We start from the raw sequence: 20,075 nt of genomic DNA on the forward strand, positions 1-20,075 counted from the left end.
AAGAACGTTCCTACATTCCAAGATAATGTAACAAGATGATTTTCCGAGTAATTTTGGACCATTTCTGTTGGTCTGTTCATCATGAACTTTTAACACAATATAAAGGGTAACTGGAGTTTCCAGGTAATGTGAGAAAGTAAAAAAAGACAAAAATGATACAAGGAATTTGCTCTTTTACCCCCAAAATGGTAACTTTACAGGAGAAAGACATCAGTAGAATTGAGGTTTATGATCATTTTGAACCATTTCTATTGGTTAATTCATCTTGTAGTTTTCACACAATAAAAAGTCCTCCTATAATTTACATCCAAAGATCCAAAAAAGAGTATCATAAGATATGAATGTCTTTTTATTTTATGCTTTATTTTATGTATTATGCGGTACCTGAAAGCATCTGCACTTGTTGTTTCTCGACTCATTTATTCAGGGTTTTTCCTTTTTTTTATCTTATGTCAGTTCAAGTGGGGGTACTGAACATGAAAGAAATAATGTAGCACAAGTGAGTATGTCTTGGCCTGCATTAGAGAATGCAAAGGAATACACACATTGACCTGTACACTCTGTAACAATCATAATTACATGACTTAAGTTAATGTATAATGTATCTGTAACAAATTCATGCTCGCTGTCGGTTCCTTACCTCGGAGCGAGGGAGGCTAAATCTTGTGTGCACTGAGAGTGGGCTGTTTCACCCGGAAAATGTATTAGCAATCCCAGAACGAGGGATCTCCTTGCTTGTACATCGAAGGTGGGCGAACCTTTGCAGAGTGATGGAATGATGACTCAACTCTCCATGTTACCTTCAGGCAGCCTTATTGTTCTCCAAATAGCTTGTGTGACATAATTCTCCTGCATTTCTTGTCTTTACCCTCCCTCCTTAGCTGCACTTCTGTATTACTGCTTCTTCTCGAGAGTACAGGCAAAGGCAAAAATGCATGTTTTTGTAGAAAAACATTTATATGGAAAGTGTGATTTATGTTATATTAATTAAATGATGCACTTTGTAAATGTGAATAAATCTTGTAAGAAATTCTAACAAAAAAGATTTTCTGCAGAAACTCACTTTTTCCCAACATTTATAATTCTCTTTTACTGAATTATGAGTCCATGCTGAGGTGTAACCAGTTGAAAATATCGTTGTTAGGTAAGAGTGTACTCAGAAAAGGCAGATCATACTAAACCTGCCTGAATGAACTGATACTTGCAAATGCTACCTAAATGTCAAACAGAAGAATGAGGGGAGAAAGCTTGTGGGAGAAAGGAAATCATTAATTGGAAAATGGGGGCAAACATTATTACATTCAGTATCATGCTGAACAGGAGATTGAACAGGAAATGTTAAATGGAAATCACCATTCTCAGCCACAAGGACCTGAATTCCACATATTGTTAATATATATGGGGGAATATATCTATGTTACATAATGTATGGTGTTTGGAGGTTGCAGTTATTGCTGGCAATATCAAAAGCATGGTGTGATTTCATATTATTTATTTCTTATATGTTATTCAAACAAGCAGAGACATTCTGACAAAAAGTGTGGATTCAAAATTTTTGATCCGTACCACATTTGTAAGTGTCCACTCACTGTCCACTCTGTTAGACACTCCTACCTTGTTGGTCCACCTTGTAGATGCAAAGTCAGACACAATAGCTTGTCTGTTGCTGCACCGTTTGTGTTGGTCATCCTCCAGTCCTTCATCAGTGGTCGCAAGATGCTGCCCAAAGGAAGCTGTTGGCTTGTAATTTTTGGTTGGTAGACTATTCTCAGTCCAGCGGTGACACTGCCCATGTGGAAAGAAAATATATTTTTTTACATATTAGAAATACATTTCAAATACATTGCAATCCATGCTGAAATACGTTTCAAGCACTAAAATATATTTTATATATTGCCATGTTAACCAAATAGATTTTAAAATACATTTATGTAGAAACATACCTTGCAAAAATAAATGTATGTAAATGTATTTATTAAATACATTTGAAAATCCACCTATGGACTAAAACTGAAATGCAGGGGTGTGGCTAAAATAAGGCTTTTTTATTTAAGATATTGATGTAAAAATTAAATTAATCTAAATCTAAATATTTCACCTTCGCTTTTAAATAAATTAAAACAAAAATGGGATAGTCACCTCCCAGTAGAAAGTAGGCTGCCTCATAAATGATGATTTTGTGTATATTTAGCTTGTTGCTACCTCAATTAAATGCTTTAGGCTACCAAAATCCATGTAAATATCTAAAGTTTGGGTACATAATTGTCTAAAGACAGTAGTAGGCTAAGGTTACAGTAGGCTAACTTAATGCAGTATGCTTATATTTGGCCATGTTATTATTTTAAAAGAAGTGATTTATAGGCTGTAAAAGAGTGATTAGCATGTTTCTGACAAGAAACACAAGAATCTGTATTTGTCCAGTTTAACCCGTCCTTTCTGAGGCAGTACTTGCTGTACTGAAACTGGAGAAAGGTGCCGCGAATCTAAATTGAGAGGCTCCTCTCTTGTATGTGCACAAAAACTGTTGGCACTTGCTTGCCTGCTGCTGTCTACATTACTGTCATCCATTGGCAATGGCTACAGGCCACATAGATGTTGGTATATTGCAAATAATTTCAACAGCCCATATCAAACCTTTTGATACAAGATATGAATAAAAGTGTACTTAATTAAAATCTATGTAATTACACATATAATAATGCAACTACATTAGAATAGTATATAAAAATGAAAGTAAGAACTTTCGTCTTCTGAGGGTTACTGTTCATCTGAAATTTCTCCAAGAATTACACCAAGGGTGCAACTCATTCTAACACAAGATGTGTGTAAGATAAAGACAGGGCACAGCTTGGGGGATTGGAGAGAAGTTTCAGAATGCTAAAACACAGGCTCAAGTGGATTACAGACCATGACAGGACCCAGTTTTCCTGACAGTTCTATTCTAATCAACCTGAAAATAGCTTCCAGAACAACTTTGTTCTAACCGCACCCCTTCTTCATGTTTGACCCTGTCCAAAAGGGTACAGTGTTGGCAAGGATACAGAAATGAATCACCACAAATGAACTCTTTGTGTAGGTCGTGGAGTCAGAGCTGCAGCGTGCAGGAATAAATCAGTAATCAGACTTTGAGTGGCATAAGATGAATTGCACTGTGCAATTTAAATTTGAACTCATTCTATATCTTGCTTGACTGAGATGTGTGCATGCAAAAACACTGTAACTTGCCAAAAATTTCACATGTATCAAAAATATCCTAATATACCTCTTGTGATCTGACTGGATGGAATTTATGTAGACCTTGCCTAAATAATTTTAGTGCTTAAATATTCATTTGTTATGTTGGCATTCACATCACATCACATCATCTAAACCGCTTATCACTCTGGGTCGCGGTAGGGGTGCTGGAGCCTATCCCAGCTGCCACCGGGCAGAAGGCAGGATACACCCCGGACGGGCCCCCAGTCCATCGCAGGACAGACAGACAGACATACACATTCACTCACACCTAGGGGCAATTTAGCAAGTCCAATCCACCTGACTGCATGTCTTTGGATTGTGGGAGGAAACCAGAGTACCTGGAGAAAACCCACGCAGACATGGGGAGAACATGCAAACTCGACACAGAAGTGACCCTGGTCACCCGGCCGGGAATCAAACCCATGCCATTCTCGCTGTGAGGCGACAGCGCTACCCACTGCGCCACCGTGCTGCCCTGTTGGCATTAATTTTTTCCTATTTAATATTCTGAAGCTCAAATCATGGCATTAAATAAATTTCATCTGGCCTTTAGATAGAACAGTTAGTGATGTTTATTCATATATAAAACATGTTCATAATAAATTATAGCTGGTTTAAGTGAATGCATCATAAATTCATGTCAGGCCTCCCTCAGAGTGCAAAAAACTGGATTACTTTTCATGTGGCTATTAAAGCTAAAAGACAAAGACACCTCAGAAATCAAACATTAGGGAGCACTTTAAATTCTCAAATGATAAGAAAAAGGCTAAGTAATGTGTTGGCATACAAGTTGAGGCAAGACAAGTTTGATGAATCATCTCAAGTATGTATAGCCTTTCAATCTTTTTCCGATTACGGCTATGCGTCCAATCCACACTGCCTCAAGCTCAGCTTCGTCACGGACCCACCTCAAATGGGCTCTTTTTTCTGATATTCTTTTCTAATTAAACAGTTTTTAAAAGCAGCAGCAGGTTTAAAACTTAATAGCACAAATAGCAGATATGCTTTATGCACAAAAACACAATCACAATTTTATAACTGTATCAGAGAAGAGTTTCCTCCTCACACTGTTAGTACAGCGCAGGAGCTGCCCCGCAACTACCACACAAACACATTCAACCTTTTAACACATTTTACTAAACTATTATTTTAAATATAATTAAATGTGCTATGAAGTTTTAGATTGGAGTTTATGATTCACTCATGCATGAGAAAAATAGAGTAGACTCGCATTTTGACGGATGTAAGATGTGCATCTAGTGCAGCTGGTGTGGACTGAAAAATTGATTGAAATGGAGGAGTATTTGTTCTGTCAGAAAAAAATGCTTCAAGTGTCATTGATTTTAAGAGTATTTTGGGAATGAGCACCTGAGTACTCATGCAGAAGTATTAAAAGTTAGCTTTTTATAATTAGTTATTTTGTTTTTGTGATTTTTTTGTAGCGTATATTGCAGCTTTATTGCCTAATGCCCAAACAATATCATTTCATTTAAGAGTCATTGTGGATAAGAGTGTTGGCTAAATGCCATAAATATAATTAATGTGTTCTCTGTTATTAAAGGAGACGGCGCTTTTGCACAAATCATGATGCTTTATGAACCAGCTGTTGTTGGCCACAGCCATGGCGTACAGAAGCAGAATGAACAGAACAATTTGCTCTAGCTTCATTACTTCTTACTGATTCTCAGTTCTTCCTGTCTATACATAAACAATGTGTACAGTCAAGCAGGCCAGCCCTGCCTTCCCAATGAGAGTCCTTTTACGATAACCCAGTGAATAAATGACGTAGAACAATCAACCTAGAATGAACCTGTCAACAGCATCGAACATGCTACAATATAATAACACAATATTAAATTCTAACTGGCACTTGTGATGATCACCAGAACTATAGTCAACCTCTTATCTCCATCAACATTAAGGTGACTTTTATTATGACAGACAATAAATGGTATAAATCTAAACATCTACTTGGGGATCCAGGTGAGGTGGGATCCAGGTTGCAGGTACCTGTAAAACACGATGTTAAATATGGCCAGCTTATCAATATTGTTTATATGTTGAATGTGCACATGTATGGAGAGAAATGGCCAATATATGTATAATATATAGGTGTATTGTTTGTTTTCTTGTCACCCCTAGATTTTGAACAGTGGTATGATCCAGATCTAATGTGGAAGGGGCTACAAGTTTAAGAGGGAAGAGGGACAATTAAGGAGTTAGTTCCTTTTGTGATTTGGTACAGTCTGTGTGGCTTCACAGCCAATGTAGTAGTTTATATACAGCTTAGGTTTTTAAACTTTTTCTCGCGAGTGTAAATATTTTTGTGTGCATAGCTACAATAAACTTCAGAGCACTGAAATGGAGATCTGATGTCTAAGTATGATGAATTGGAAGCCTCCAGACCATTCATCTACTACAGCACCATCAAAAGTGGTCAACCACACTTATCACAGCACTGTTTTGTCTTATTAGACGCTTTTCTCAAATTATGACTCTTTGTTATGATGAGACAATGATATCTGTAAGTGAAATGGTAATTGATGCCTGGGAAGTTTTGCTTTGTGAATAAATCAATTATCTTTTCTAATGAGAATTCTTATAAAAGCCATTCACTCCGCTCATAAGCAGGGCCTTGTTTTAGAATGGTGCTTTGTTTGAAACAGCTAACTCCCTCAACCCCTGTTGGACTTTTCCACTGTGTCATCCTTGACACTGATTCAATACAGCAGGCTTTTTTTATGGAGCCCCTGTCAGTAAGTGTTCGATCCGCTGCCCTATGTGTTACTCAAATTACCTATTGATTGATTCTAAAAGATGGCCAGGAGATGTTCATTGCTTGGAATTTTATCTGTTCCTGCTTCATGCCACACTATTTTCTGCAGGAGATCCACAACATGATGCCTTGAGTGACATATGTGCAGAACATGCACTGTGTTAAATGCTATCCCAGCTAACATCCTAACATAACAAAGTCATGTTAGTCCATAGTGGTGCAATAGTAGTGGTGGGTGGTATGGTCAACAATTTATATCATGGTATAATTGAAATTTCAGTATATATTACAATATAGTGTAAACATAATATTATTCAATCAACTCATAACTCGTCATGGAAGTTAATATAACAAGATTTTCTCTTTTTTTAGCCCATTTCTATTGGTCTGCTCATCATAAAATTCATCACAAATGTAAGATTTGTTTGTTAAAATTGAAAGAATTCACATTACTGAGTCAGGGGCAAAAACAGTCTGCAAAAATACAGTGTTCCTGCAGTGCTGAGATTCTGCTTGTAGAGCCTGAAATATTCATTTAAAGGTCAGAGCTGTTGTGTCAGATTTGGCGGGAGTCATTTTTATGTATTGATGTCACACAGACACACTCAAAAAGAAGGCTCAAAATGGAAGTTGCCAGTTCATCAAATTTGCCAAACTTACAAAGTGCATCTTTAACATAAGGCAAAAGTTAACTGGACTCAAAAGTCTCAAATATGCTTATTATACAAATTAGTAAGAACAGGACTAAAACACAGATAACCTTACAGCAATATTGTTTTCTTAGCCAAACCCTAACAAGCATTAAGTGGCTTCTCTGGGTCTGTCAAACACAGCACTAAACATTATTTCCTGTCAGAATTTCTCAAGCTATTTGTCTCATATATAAGTCCAAGATACACGTTTACATGTACAACTGTACATCCCTGGAATTTGGTAAATATTACAAGTCATTCTTGCTATCAGCAGCAGCTGAGAAGAAGTTGTTGAGAGGGCTGTGCCATATTCTAAAGCAGCTGATCGAGGGAGGTGCTACAAGACGAAACAAAAGCACAGCAAGAGGACTGGTGTCCAATTTTCAGAATATCTACAGTGACATGAAATTCTCATGAAATTCGTCCCACCTCTTGTAAATCAAATATGTTCAGTTAATTCTGCTGTCAATTTAATCATGCCAGATTAATGGCAGTTAATCTGGCATGTAAGGCCTTCTGTTCAGCTCCTGAAGTCCTAACCAATGGGAGAGCTTGCTTGGTTGTATCCACCTAGATATCAAGGGAAAAATCTTAATTATAAAATTTTCTTCTAGGTATTTTATGATTTTCATACATTTATTTCCAACCAAACTTAACAATGAAATATTACTCTAAAACATTCAGTACAACAAGCATGAGATTTGAGACATGAGACTATTAAATACAAATTTAACAAAAATTACAGACTGTCACATTGTGTCCCCCCTCTTGGGAGACCCGCACGGCTCATTCCAGCTCCTGGTCCTCCCTGGCTCCACCCCTCCATCATTACACACCTGTTGCTCATTCTATGGACTCATTCATTCACATACATATACCATTTCATTTGGCCTTTTAGACTGGAAATAAAATAAATGATGGGTAGTGTCTGACTTTAGCATCGTAATGTACTTGATTCAAATGTGTACATCATTTCCATGTCTATAAAAAGCTCTCCACCATTTTATCTTTCAGCTTAAGTACTTTTGACAATAATTGTGTTAATGTAATGTATTTTATTAATGTATTTTGTATTTATGCGCAAATTATATTAATCAGAAAATAACCTGGCTATGTTACAGTCATGCCTGCACACACAAACTAAACCTTTTTTTAATAAGAATGATAAAGTTTAGATAATAGTTTAGCTATGCTTATCAAATGTTTATGAATCATTCAGATGATTTAATAACAAAATTTAAATGTGAACATCATTAATATAAAATGAAATGCACCTCCTGTTACACCAGTCTGTGATCTGTAAAATCAACTCAGTTTTGGTGGAGAGAGACTCCACTGCACTGCAGTAACATGCTAAGTGTTTAAAGTATGTAAAATGAAGGTGTTTGCAGAGAAGACGAAAGCTCATCAAAACAAACTGTGTGCGATCATCGTTTAACTGAATGGAGGCACTCACAGTTGTGTGAGCAGCTCAGCGCACAGTTGGGTGAGTGGACACATCAGTAGTTTGCAATGGTTAAAGCGTATGTTGCTCCTCAAAAGTGACTTTGCAGAATAATCCTCACCAGATGGTAATTACCACCCGCTCTGTGCTACTGAGGCAAATGGTGCTTGTTAAAGGAACATCTGGACCCGTAATGGAACAGCCCACCATCACGGGCACGCACTCTGTTCAGTGTACACAAGCTTAGCTTGCACTGTTGTAACTGAGAAGTGCCACATTACAAAGACATCATGTACTTATACATTTAAAGGACCATGTCTTACATGTTTCTTGTTTTTTATTTTTTCTCGCTCAAGGTCCACTTATATTTGGGTGGGTTTATGAAACCATAACAGTAACAATTAATTTTTACATAAATATTTTACAAACCTATCTTTATCCCTTTGAATTAAACGATCTGTTTTGGTTACTGTGCCTTTTAAGATATATGTAAATGAGTTCTTATTCTCTGTTCTTATTGGGTACCCAGTATTGTACCTCAATTAAATAGCAGTTCAAGAACTGAAACAAACTTCAGTGTGAATGGGTGGGGCTAAACTGCTGTAGGACATATAGGTAAATAGACAAAAACACTCCTGCACAGATTTACTGCACAATTTCTATTTTGCTTATCTGTTGAGTTTGACATATTACACAAAAATGAGCCACAGGCCACAATTTATGTTTTATTTTTTACCCAATATATGAAATTCAGCAAATAAACAGTAATTGTACATTAAAATGTGCAGGAGTGTGTTCTCTATAGGGGATGTGTTAACTTATTTTCACTTAAAAAATCAACAAAACATGCAGTTTGACCAAAAGCGCACAACTTTTATATATGACTGTATGTAAGTGTGCTGATTTTTGTGACATCAGAAAAAAAGTGAATTTAAAATGCACTAGAGGTTAATCCATTTGGAGTGTCAACAATATTTACACACTACTTTATACTTTATTATTTTAAAGAGGATGTGGGGAGAGTTCTGTAATATTGGCCCTTTAACTTACAATATAAGGCAGCCAGCTGGAGATGAGAAATGTCTACATAAATAATTTCTTCCACTTTGAGAGAGACACAGAGTAATGGAAAAGAAATGAAGGATTGAAGTTAAACAAATGTGGCATATGACTGATGTGTCAGAATGGCATCACAGTTGGACAGGCTGTCAGTGCATGTAAGCCAGTGCGAGACTCTATGTGCAGACGTGCCAGCCAGCCCTAACAGAGTGTGACAAGAGCAGTGTGTCATGCTGAGAAAGGATATCACATGCTCCACACACAAGACAACCTTATTAAAGATGACACACGGAGTTCTCACATCAGAGAATCTACAGCCAGTGTTGTTTTCTGAGGTACACACATGCTCTGCAGGGCCGGACATGGACGTGACTTTGAAATAAGTAATTTAGATTCCGTCTCATTTTCAGAAAGCACCTTGGAGGAAACTTAACATGCTCATGAGAAGGATAATCTTTTGATGTTCAAACATGCATTTGTGCAGAGATTACTATGAACTGTTAACGTTTGTGTCTGTGGGCAAAGCCCAAACAACTAAGATATGATCTTAATTAGGTATGTGGTGTTTGTGATATGTACGTGTTGCATGCATGGCATTTTCTTATAGAAAGCTCCAGAACAGCTGCAGTTCAAGTCAATGTCAGTTCCTTGAGCAAATGTCAAGAGGATTTGTATTTAGTACATTTTTAGTGCATAGTGGCTGTAGTAGTAGTAATAGTAGTAATATCATAGTGGTAATAATAATATTATAGTAATGATAAAAAAATAATAATAATAATAATAAAAGAAGAAGAACAACAACAACAACAATTTTTTTTGTTTTACCCTTGCATTTTGCACAGGATGGTAGAAACATGTTAGGTCACTTATCTGTAGTGACTGGTGGATGCCCACACACAAACCACTACTACTACCATGGCTGTTATCACTACAACCCCATTTCAAAAATAGATGGGATGCTGTGTAAATAAAAACAGAATGCAATGATGTGCAAATCATTTAAACCCTATATTTCAGTGAAAATAGTACAAAGACAACATATCAAATATTGAGATAATAACTGAGAAATGTTATTATTTTTTGAAAAATATTTGCCTACTTCGAAGTTGATGCCTGTAATACGTTTTAGAAAAGTTGAGACAGGGACATGTTTACCACCATGTTGCATCACCTCTTCTATTAACAACACTCTGTAAGCGTTTGGGAACTGAAGAGACGAATTGCTGTAGTTTTGAAAGTGAAATGTTTGCCCGTTTTTTGTTTCATATAGGATTTCAGCTGCTCAACGGTTTGGGGTCTCCTTTGATTTATTTTTCATTTCATAATGCGCCAAATGTTTTCAGTGGGTGACAGGTCTGAACTGCAGCCAGGCCAGTTTAGGCTCTTTTACTACATAGCCATGCTGTTATAATGCATGCAAAATGTGGTCTGTGTGTCTTGCTGAAATAAGCAAGGCCTTCCCTGAAAAAGATGTTGTCTGGATGACGGCATATGTTGAATCGAAAACCCTTATATATAGTCAGCTTTAAGGTGCCTTCACAGATGTGCAAGTCACTCATGTCATGTGCACTAACGCACCCCTATATTATCACGTTGGACCACAGGACATGTTTCCACTTCATCTCAGTTCATCTAAAATGAGCTCAGGCCTAGAGAAAGTGACAGCATTTCATGATCCTGTTTATATGTTTTTTTTTATCGTTATAGATTTCTAACTTGCATTTGTGGATGCAGTGACGAACTGTGTTCACAGACAGTGTTTTTTTTAAGTGTTTCTGAGCCCATGCAATGATTTTCACTTCAAAATCGTGTCTGTTTTTAATGCAGTGCCGTCTGCGGGCCTGAAGATCATGACCAGCCAATGTTGTTTTTTGGCCTTGTCCCTTGCATACAGAGATTTCTCCAGATTCTCTGAATCTTTTAATGATATTACATGCTGTAGATTATGAAATCCTTAAGGTCTTTGTTATTTTACATTAAGAAACATTATTCTTGAATTGTTACTTGCTGTCTTTCACAGAGTGGTGAGCCCCTCCCCATCTTTACTTCTGAAAGACTCAGCCTGTCTGGGATGCTCTTTTTATACCCAATCATGTTACTGACCTGTTGCCAATTAAATTAAATAGTTGTGAGATTTTCCACCAGTTTTTGTTAGCATTACACAAGTCTTTTGTTGCTATATCCCAACTTTTTTGGAACCTGTTGCTGGCATCAAATTCAAAAAGGGCATATATTTTTCAAAAATTTTGAAACAGTTTCAGCATTTGATATGTTTAAACATAGAGTTTAAATGATTTGCACATGATTGCATTCTGTTTTTATTTACAGTTTGCACAGCATCCCAATTTTTTTGGAAATGGGGCCGTAATAAGAATCATCACATTTAATAAAATGATACAGTTAAGTATATTAAGTATAAAATAAAAAAGACTAAATTCTTTGTTTCTTAATTCTGACATGGTGTATCCACTGGTATGCTATGAATAAATCCAGACTCATTTAGTCAGATTTTAGCTAGGTCTAAATTAGCTAGGTCTAATTTAGCAAATTGTTATTAGCATAATAACAGACTCTAAGATGATTTCTACTCACACATACTCACACAAATTACTACTGTTTGCTAATTTTGATGTCGCATCAAAATTGACCATTTTCCCTTAAGAGTGGTAAAAATGTGTCATTTTCTAGCAGCTGCCATACAGGCCAATAGCTTCAGCATTGCAGCTTTTGATCAAGCTGATATTATACTGGTGAACTTTTACAAAATGATAATTCTAAAACTACTGATTGACAAAATACTATTCCAGTTTATTTCTGGGGCACTTACTGATCCTGTACTAGTGCTTGATGACTCATGTGGAAGAGTGAAACATTCCTAAATGATACTGCTTATGCTGCATGGTGAGAATTTCAGACACAGCCTGAGCTCAAATAAACATTTAGTACTCACTCCTGTGCTACTGTACCTGCAGAGCTTTTTCTGGATTTGTAAGACCTATGACGTGTTTCGATGGATGTGTTTTCTGCTTTCTTTCATTGTTTGTATATTAGCCCCATATTTCGGGTATCAGTATGCAGGCAATGATGTTGCTTCAGTTAATTGACTTACTGTTTGTCTCAGGCAATGCTTGTACATGCACATTTCAACAGTGGGTATCAATTAGTCACTCAATCAGTCAGTGACTCAATAAGAGACAGTATCTTTTATAAGATAATAATAATAATAATAATAATAATGATAATTAATCATAGGTGGGCATTAACTGACTTAACATTTTCTTTATCTGCACTCAACTGGGTATCAACTGATACCTAGTACCAATCATCTGATACCTGTGCTTTGTTAAGGCATAGGGGAGACTGCCATAAACCAAAAGTCTTTATTAGAATTATGAACATTTTGAATTTTTTTTATTCTAGGAGGTTTTTAAAATTGCACTCTTACAACTGTTATAATGACCATGACAAAGAAACCATATTAGGTATGGACTGGTCATGTCTGGCTGATTTCCGGTCTATTAAATAAGGTCAGTAATCATGCTAAAATTGATCCAGTATATCAGATCCATGCATGTTTAATAATACTAATCGTCATCATCCTCATCATCACAGTGACCTCTGACGCTATTTCAACTGATATCTACAATATTATAACTTTGAAGTAGAAAGTGCACGCCTTCAACTTCATGTGTAATTTCTGTCACGGTAAAAACTGAATAACCTTCACTACCGCATGGCCTGAGGATCTGATGTGGAGAAGATGAAAAGTTTCAGTTCTTGGTTCCTGACATCAAAGCGCAAAGTATAAAGGTTAAATGGAGCCCATTTGCAGGCCCTGCTCTACCTGAACAAATAGATCAGTGATGCTCCACATGGCTCCCGAGGAAACTTCATTCTGACGTGGGTGTGCAGTGCCCAGTTCTAAAATATTGAAGCTTTATCCTATTTTCTAAATGCTGTGCTGTTCATCCATAACCACAACCACTTTTTTACAATTCTCAAATGTATTGAAACCTTGGCTTGAATACAGTACTGCTCAGTTTTTCCTCGTCTTCCTTCAATTTATGTCCTTCGTTGCTTATTTCCAGTTCCATGAGATCTAATAAATCTATGACCCTGAAGGCTGCTTAAATGGAATCAGTGTTTATATAATCAGTCCAGAACTGTATTGAATGATGGTGAATAGTAAACAGGACTGTCTGGACTTTTCCCAAGGTAGAATATCTTCATTTTTATCCTAAATGGGGACATTCTCCTTTGCTTGGTGTTCTCAGATCCAGCAATTAAAGCCAGGCCTCTCAGCTTAAGAAGAGGCAGAAGCTGGCATTAGTCCTGAAATGCTCTTCCAATCCCCACTAAGGTCATAGCCTATTTTTTTCCACACATTGTGTCAGGAAGAGCTGTTGCAGACACGTCCCTGAAGAGGCTATAAAGCAGTAGAGTAGTATGCAGCCATGGGAACCCTTGGCATATGAGATGTTTAAATATTTATCCTCTTTGTAATGGAAAGGGTTTGCAGCGTACGTGAACTAATATGGTATATGTGCGCTGGCAAGCTGAATACCATACCCAATCTAAATACCATATCAATGTTGCATTAGCATGTAAATGATCCATTCATTTATCCCTTTAAAATGCAGGCACTGTTTGACTTGCCCCACCACTGCAGAGGTCAAGCCTTCTTTGCCCTTCCGATTGTTTATTGACTGCAGTTTCTAAAACTCTATGCAAAGTTCAATGTTAAAGCCATTCCAAAAGCATCCATTTTCGTAACAAGCTTAAGTAATTAATGACAGAAGAAACAAAGACATGACTCATATGCCAAAGAGCGACAGCTGTTGCTGTAAGATAACACTTTACAGTTTGATGACTTCAACGCACACCAGTTTGACATTTCACGCACCAAGGTTTGCATCCCTCTTTTCTTTGGATAATTACTTAAAAAGTGAATCTCTCGCTCTAGAGGAACAAATATTCTTGATGTGCCTGTCACACAGACCCATTTACTGATATCATTTGATTAAGCTTGTTTATATTGTCTGTACAAAAATCTTTTTAAATCCTGTAATTAGGATTTATGTGAAATAATTACTTTCTTTTTCACCACACTACACGATTCTCAAAGTTCTTACAATACCTGCATTGTAGTACAATGCCTGCAGAGATATCATGGTTACACGTTATTTTCTTTAATAACTTTTGAATCAATGGCTAATTTAAAACAGTCAGTAGCAGTACTATTTGTAGACCATTTACAAGAAACTCTCGACACCTTGGTTCATTTTCTCATAATTGATATAAAATATTGATACTTTCATTACTCCTTCTAAGGGATGAATTATATCATAAGAGATGTATATAGCTTGCAGTGAAGCTCACCTTATCCAAACTGTACCTTTACTGATAACTGAAGGTTATTGTAAAGGGATTTGAATGAGAAAACCTTTTTCATTTTTAGTTCTTTTTAGGTTATTAAATTAATCATACGCTTCCTAAGTATCATTCCAAAATAATAATAATTTGGTGTAATATTTCTAGGAAACAATATCCACAAAGTTTACATTGGGGTTGAAAATCTTTAAGTGATTGTACTTCAATACTATACTTAAAACTACACTATGTAAGTTTTGGGGATTTGGAGACCTCTCTGGTGGAGATAAGTAATTGCACGCAACTTGTGGAAGAACATTTAGTAATATCCGTTGTGCTTTAGAACAATTCCTAGATCAGATGAATCTGAAGCAGTGGTCTCCTACCTTCCTAAAGAGTTTAGTTCTAATCTGTATCCAAAAAGCTGTCCCCTTACTAAGCTCTAATCCATCTGATCCAGCCAATCAGGGACCTGGGAAGAGGTTGATTAGCTGGAGCAGGTATGGTAATTGTGGTTGCAAATTGTGGTTGCAAAAGGCTTTGCAGGAAGGTAACTTTCTAGGACCAGAGTTGGAGACCACTGACCTCATGACTGCGAGTGCGCTGAAAGAGCACCTAGTGAAGGACGTGTCTTCCTCGTCTTCCTGTTGACTGTTGTCATTATATCTTCTTTAGTATAATGTTGATTTTGCACTTGAGAAGTGAACTGTCAAATTTAGGCTTTACAGGGCGACTCTCATGTTTTAGTGCGTTTTTTTTTTTAAACTAAATAAAAATCTTACATAGTGAAGCTTTAAGTAATATTTTGAAAGATTTGTACTTTAGTATTGAAACTTAATAATTACATGTTTATTCAATTACATTTTCAAGAAAATGAACCCTTTCACTCCATACATTTTTCACTTAGACTCATTTTCTTTTCATACTCTGAGCATTTCAGAGACATTATAAAGGAACAGACAGTTCACTGGTGGACAATAAATGATTCATAATGCTCAACATAGCTATGTTATAAGAAAGTCGCAGGCTTCAATAAAAATAGACAATCATCTTGTTGGTAAAGAGAGATATATGCATGTGCAGTAGCCAGAACAAACTGAAAAAACACACTTTTGTGCATTTGTGAGCCAAACACCAGAAAATATATGTGCACTTTTTGCAAACTTTTACAAAGAAGTTTGCAAATATGTTTTTGAAATGTTAATTTGGCTCTCAGTTTGGAGTTTGTAAGTCTTTCCTTATTCAAAGAGATTGGAGTGTGGTCTTGTATGACCTCAAATAACTGCCCAAGGGCATTATCAAGATGGCCACTGAGTGAACACACTATAAAGACTGTAAGGACATGTTATCTTTGGTTAATTTTATTTTACTGTAGCTAAAAACTGAATCAATCAAACAGGCAAGCAAAATTCATTTTGATTCACACATTCTGATAGGCATAAATTAACAAGATGGAAAGGTAAATTTTGATTTCACATTGACCTTAATGATTGGTAAAAAAGATGAAAATCATTTACCACAGCCAGACATAAACTTTAAATTCAGCCAAACATGATATGCAATTATAAATCAGTCTACTAGTTGAATGCATTCCCATTTAGTTAAATTGCAGAGTTCTACATGTCATCTCAATGTTTTGTTGATGAGCTTAAATGACTGTCATTAGCATTCATTTGAGAATTTTAATGTTTTTCAACTTTGAAAAAGTGCTCCAATAACACACTGTATGATTCTCAGTTTCAAACTTTAATAGGCGTACAGACGAAATGCGTAACAGTACCAGATAGAGTTCATGCTTCGAACTTAGTTCATATGATTTGGTGTCAAAGGGAAGCAGAATTGTTCCAGACAAAAACATCTTCTCACTTCATTGCTCAGATAATAATCTCTTTATTTTCATCTGACCTGCACAGTGAAATACAATGAAGCGAGAAAAGAAGCACGAGGCAATAGAAGGAGAGAGACTGGGCTCGATTTTGTGTGTTACAGAGTCAGAAAGAAAGAAAGCAGAAAGGGAGAGAGAGTGAAGTGTGAGCGAGAGAGAAAATGAAAGAGAGGAAAGTGAGAGGAGGGGGGGTGCGGGTGGAGAAAAAGGCAATCCCAGGTGACACTCGGTTTTGCCATCCATCACACCCCAAAAGCCAGACAGGAAACCACCAAGCTATCTTCATCTGTCATCCAATCACAGATCCTGCCCTTTTTTCACCACCAATCTCATTTGTTCCTCTCTACAATTCATTCCGTGCACGCCCGCCGCACTCAGTGAGATGACACCTGGTTGTCACCTTGAATATGTTTATTTATTCTCATTCCTGGAACTCCTCCACACTCCCCATACGTTTATGAGTCACATTGCCTCTCTGTATTCCACCGTCTGGCTAACACTGACCAGAGGCAGTTTTCAGAGTGAAATGAAGCTGGACGTCCTGTGTAGACAGAGTCTCTATATTATTATATTATTTATATGCCATTATGATACATCTGACATTTCAATCGCTTGTTATAATAATTTATAACAATAACTTATAACAGTGATAACTTCATAGACACAAACTTTTTTATTATTATCAGTTATTATCAGTACTGGGCAAAAGTCAGAGACCACCCTTCATTTGTTCAATTTCCAGTGAAAAAAACCATAAAGTACAATTTTAAGTTCATTTTAGGATATATTTCTTTGGAGATTAGATTTATGATAATCCACTTGCATAAAGAGGGAGAAAATCAAGGGAAAATAAGCAAAAATAAAAGTTTCCAAAACTGGAGTTCTGGAGTTATAGAGATGATAGAGAGAAAATGAGACTATTAATAACCATGCAAGACCTGACAGACCACCAAAACTGACACCCTCAGATAAACAGCACTTAAAGCTGTCAGATTTGAGAGAAAATCAAGCTCCACTCTTGCTTCAGATCTGAAAAATCCACAGATGTTTCTGTCCACCACTGTGAGAAGACAACTCAACACTATGAGTCTGAAAGGATGTGTAGCTGTCAAGAAGGCCTTACTGAAAAGAAATAGACAAAAGAAGAAGAAGAAGAAGAAGAAGAAGAAGAAGAAGAAGAAGAAGAATTGCACAGGAACACTGAAACTGTCTGAAATCTGAATTTGTCTGAATTTGTAATTGGAATTACTTGGATTGTAAGAAATGCAACCAACTTCTAAGACTGAACTTTGAAGGTATGGAAAAATACCCCAACAGATTTCTTTGAAAAAACTGAAAGCAAGTCTCTTGAAAAAGAAAATAAAAAAGAAAAACAAGAAGTGTGGGTATATTAAATTTAAAGTGTTTGAGGCTTCTGTGTAATTTTCTGTTAAGTATGCTTTCTGCTTTTTTTCCTGATGCTGAAAAATAAGTAACCTAACCTTAGTTGTTGTACATAATAAATGAAGCATTCTGGATATTATATCTTGTTTGTAATACACAGCTTTTTAGACATTATAAAAACAGTGCAGGTACATATTTGACTCATCAAGAGGCATATAATGTAAATATACCTTTGAAGGTAAAAGAATGGTTTTAAGATCTTAAAGTTTTTCCCATAGGAAAGGTACATATTTGTACCTTTTCATAACCTAATGTTTACAGAACAATAAAATAAAAAGTCTGGAGTCAGGACAGGATGTGTACAGTCACTACAACTTAAAAATATACTTGCAATGAAGTATTATACAGTTACAACAGCAGAAACATTCAGCAGAGGAGCTGACGGCATTCTTCAGAAACTCACTGCTTAGACATTTATGGCACAATGGATGATGCAGACAGTCATTAGCAGGTATAATTCCCAATTTTCTACAGATGGTCAGCAAATGTTCAGCTTCTGTGCAGAAAATTACAATGCTAGGACATGCTTTAGGATCCTGTCTCAGATGAAAAGTAATCAGAGTGTATTTGAAGCTCTCAAATACAGCTACAAGCCTTCAGGATTCAGTGTAATGCAGTATAGCAAGCTCTTTCAGAATGACTCATTATTGTTCTTGAGTGTTTCATATGTGAAACGACATGCAAAACATTAGCACATTGGTTGCAGACCAGCAATCAACTGGTAATTAACAATCAGAATAACGTTTAGATGACATGAAATTCTGCTATTTGCATTGTCCTGAAATGTATTGTGCATGATTCTAAACAAGACTCTCATCAACTGACTCATTTGATCCACCTCTTCAGTACATGCAGGCAATTTCTGCTCGTTTTCCGGCACAGATGCTGGAGGGCCTACTTGAGTATGTACATGCATATTGCATGTGTAATGATCATCTTGATAACATGGCCCTTGACCCCAGAGACCTCATTTTTTCTGAACATTTCACCATCAGTTTTAGCACCGTGTACAGAATATAATTCCCTGCTTTTATGAATGTAAATGAAGGTTTTTCTAAATGGCTTCTTAGACACTTTTGGTTCCAGCATGGCCCCTGACAACCTGCTGATTTTGATTTCTTGATTAAGATCGCTACTCAATAAAAAACACTTTGGACTGAACATGTTGCACCAGGTTTCTTCCCAATCAAGTGCATCCCTTCTCCTAAGTGCCCACGGACACATCTAGAGCCCATCAGCAGGTGTTGACTAAGCTCTCGGCTCTCCAAAAACGCCCTCGCTTTCATCAAATTAGAAACTCTGCACATTTCCCTATGGACTCAGAGAAAGTGTGGGGTCAAAATAACTTGGCATGGTGCTCCAGCCTAACCGCAGAACAGGGCTCAATTAACAAGAGTGCAGTGCATGTGCAGCAATCTAGAGGAACGAAGAAGAAGATGAAAAAAAAGACGAAAGGACAAAATCAATAAAAGGCAATGATGATGAGGCTCCTCAGAAGTCTGATTGCTCTCTTTTTCTTTAAGAGTGGCATGGTTGCTTGAGATACATGAGGGTGAGGTCATTACTGATTGCTGACTGAGATCAGTGATGGGAAAATCACAACACATGGCAAAATATGTGGTTTTCCTGGACTACCCTGAACATAACAAAACTACTGAACCTTTTTTTGACAAGGAAATCCCACCAAGTACTATGCCTCATTCACAGACCCCCAAATATACTTATTCGATATTTACTATGTCAAAGTTCTATTATTTTAAAGGGCCCATGTCTTACACTTTTCTTGAGGTCCACCTATAAAATTGCTGTGGTTTTATGTACCAAAAATGGTCATAATTCATTTTCCTATGACCATTTTCCCACATCTTTTTTATCCCATAGATAAAACAAGCTGTGTTTGTTTCTATACCTTAAAGACTGATATTAGATATATGAGCTTAGTTCTCATTAGCTGATATGTATTATGTCTGCTTCAAAAAGCAATTTTGAGCATAACTCAAAACACAGCTTTGAACAGTTGTACACATATTCAATTATAATATTCCTCTTTAACACAAAAAAGTTTTATTAAGTGCAGAAATGATATGTTTCTGTAATAACAATTCTTAAAGTTACATGCTTTTTTACATACATGATTTTTTAAACTTTGGGATACATTTACTTCAAATT

This window comes from Colossoma macropomum, unplaced genomic scaffold (genome assembly GCF_904425465.1).
Source record: "Colossoma macropomum unplaced genomic scaffold, Colossoma_macropomum, whole genome shotgun sequence".
NCBI lineage: Eukaryota > Metazoa > Chordata > Actinopteri > Characiformes > Serrasalmidae > Colossoma > Colossoma macropomum.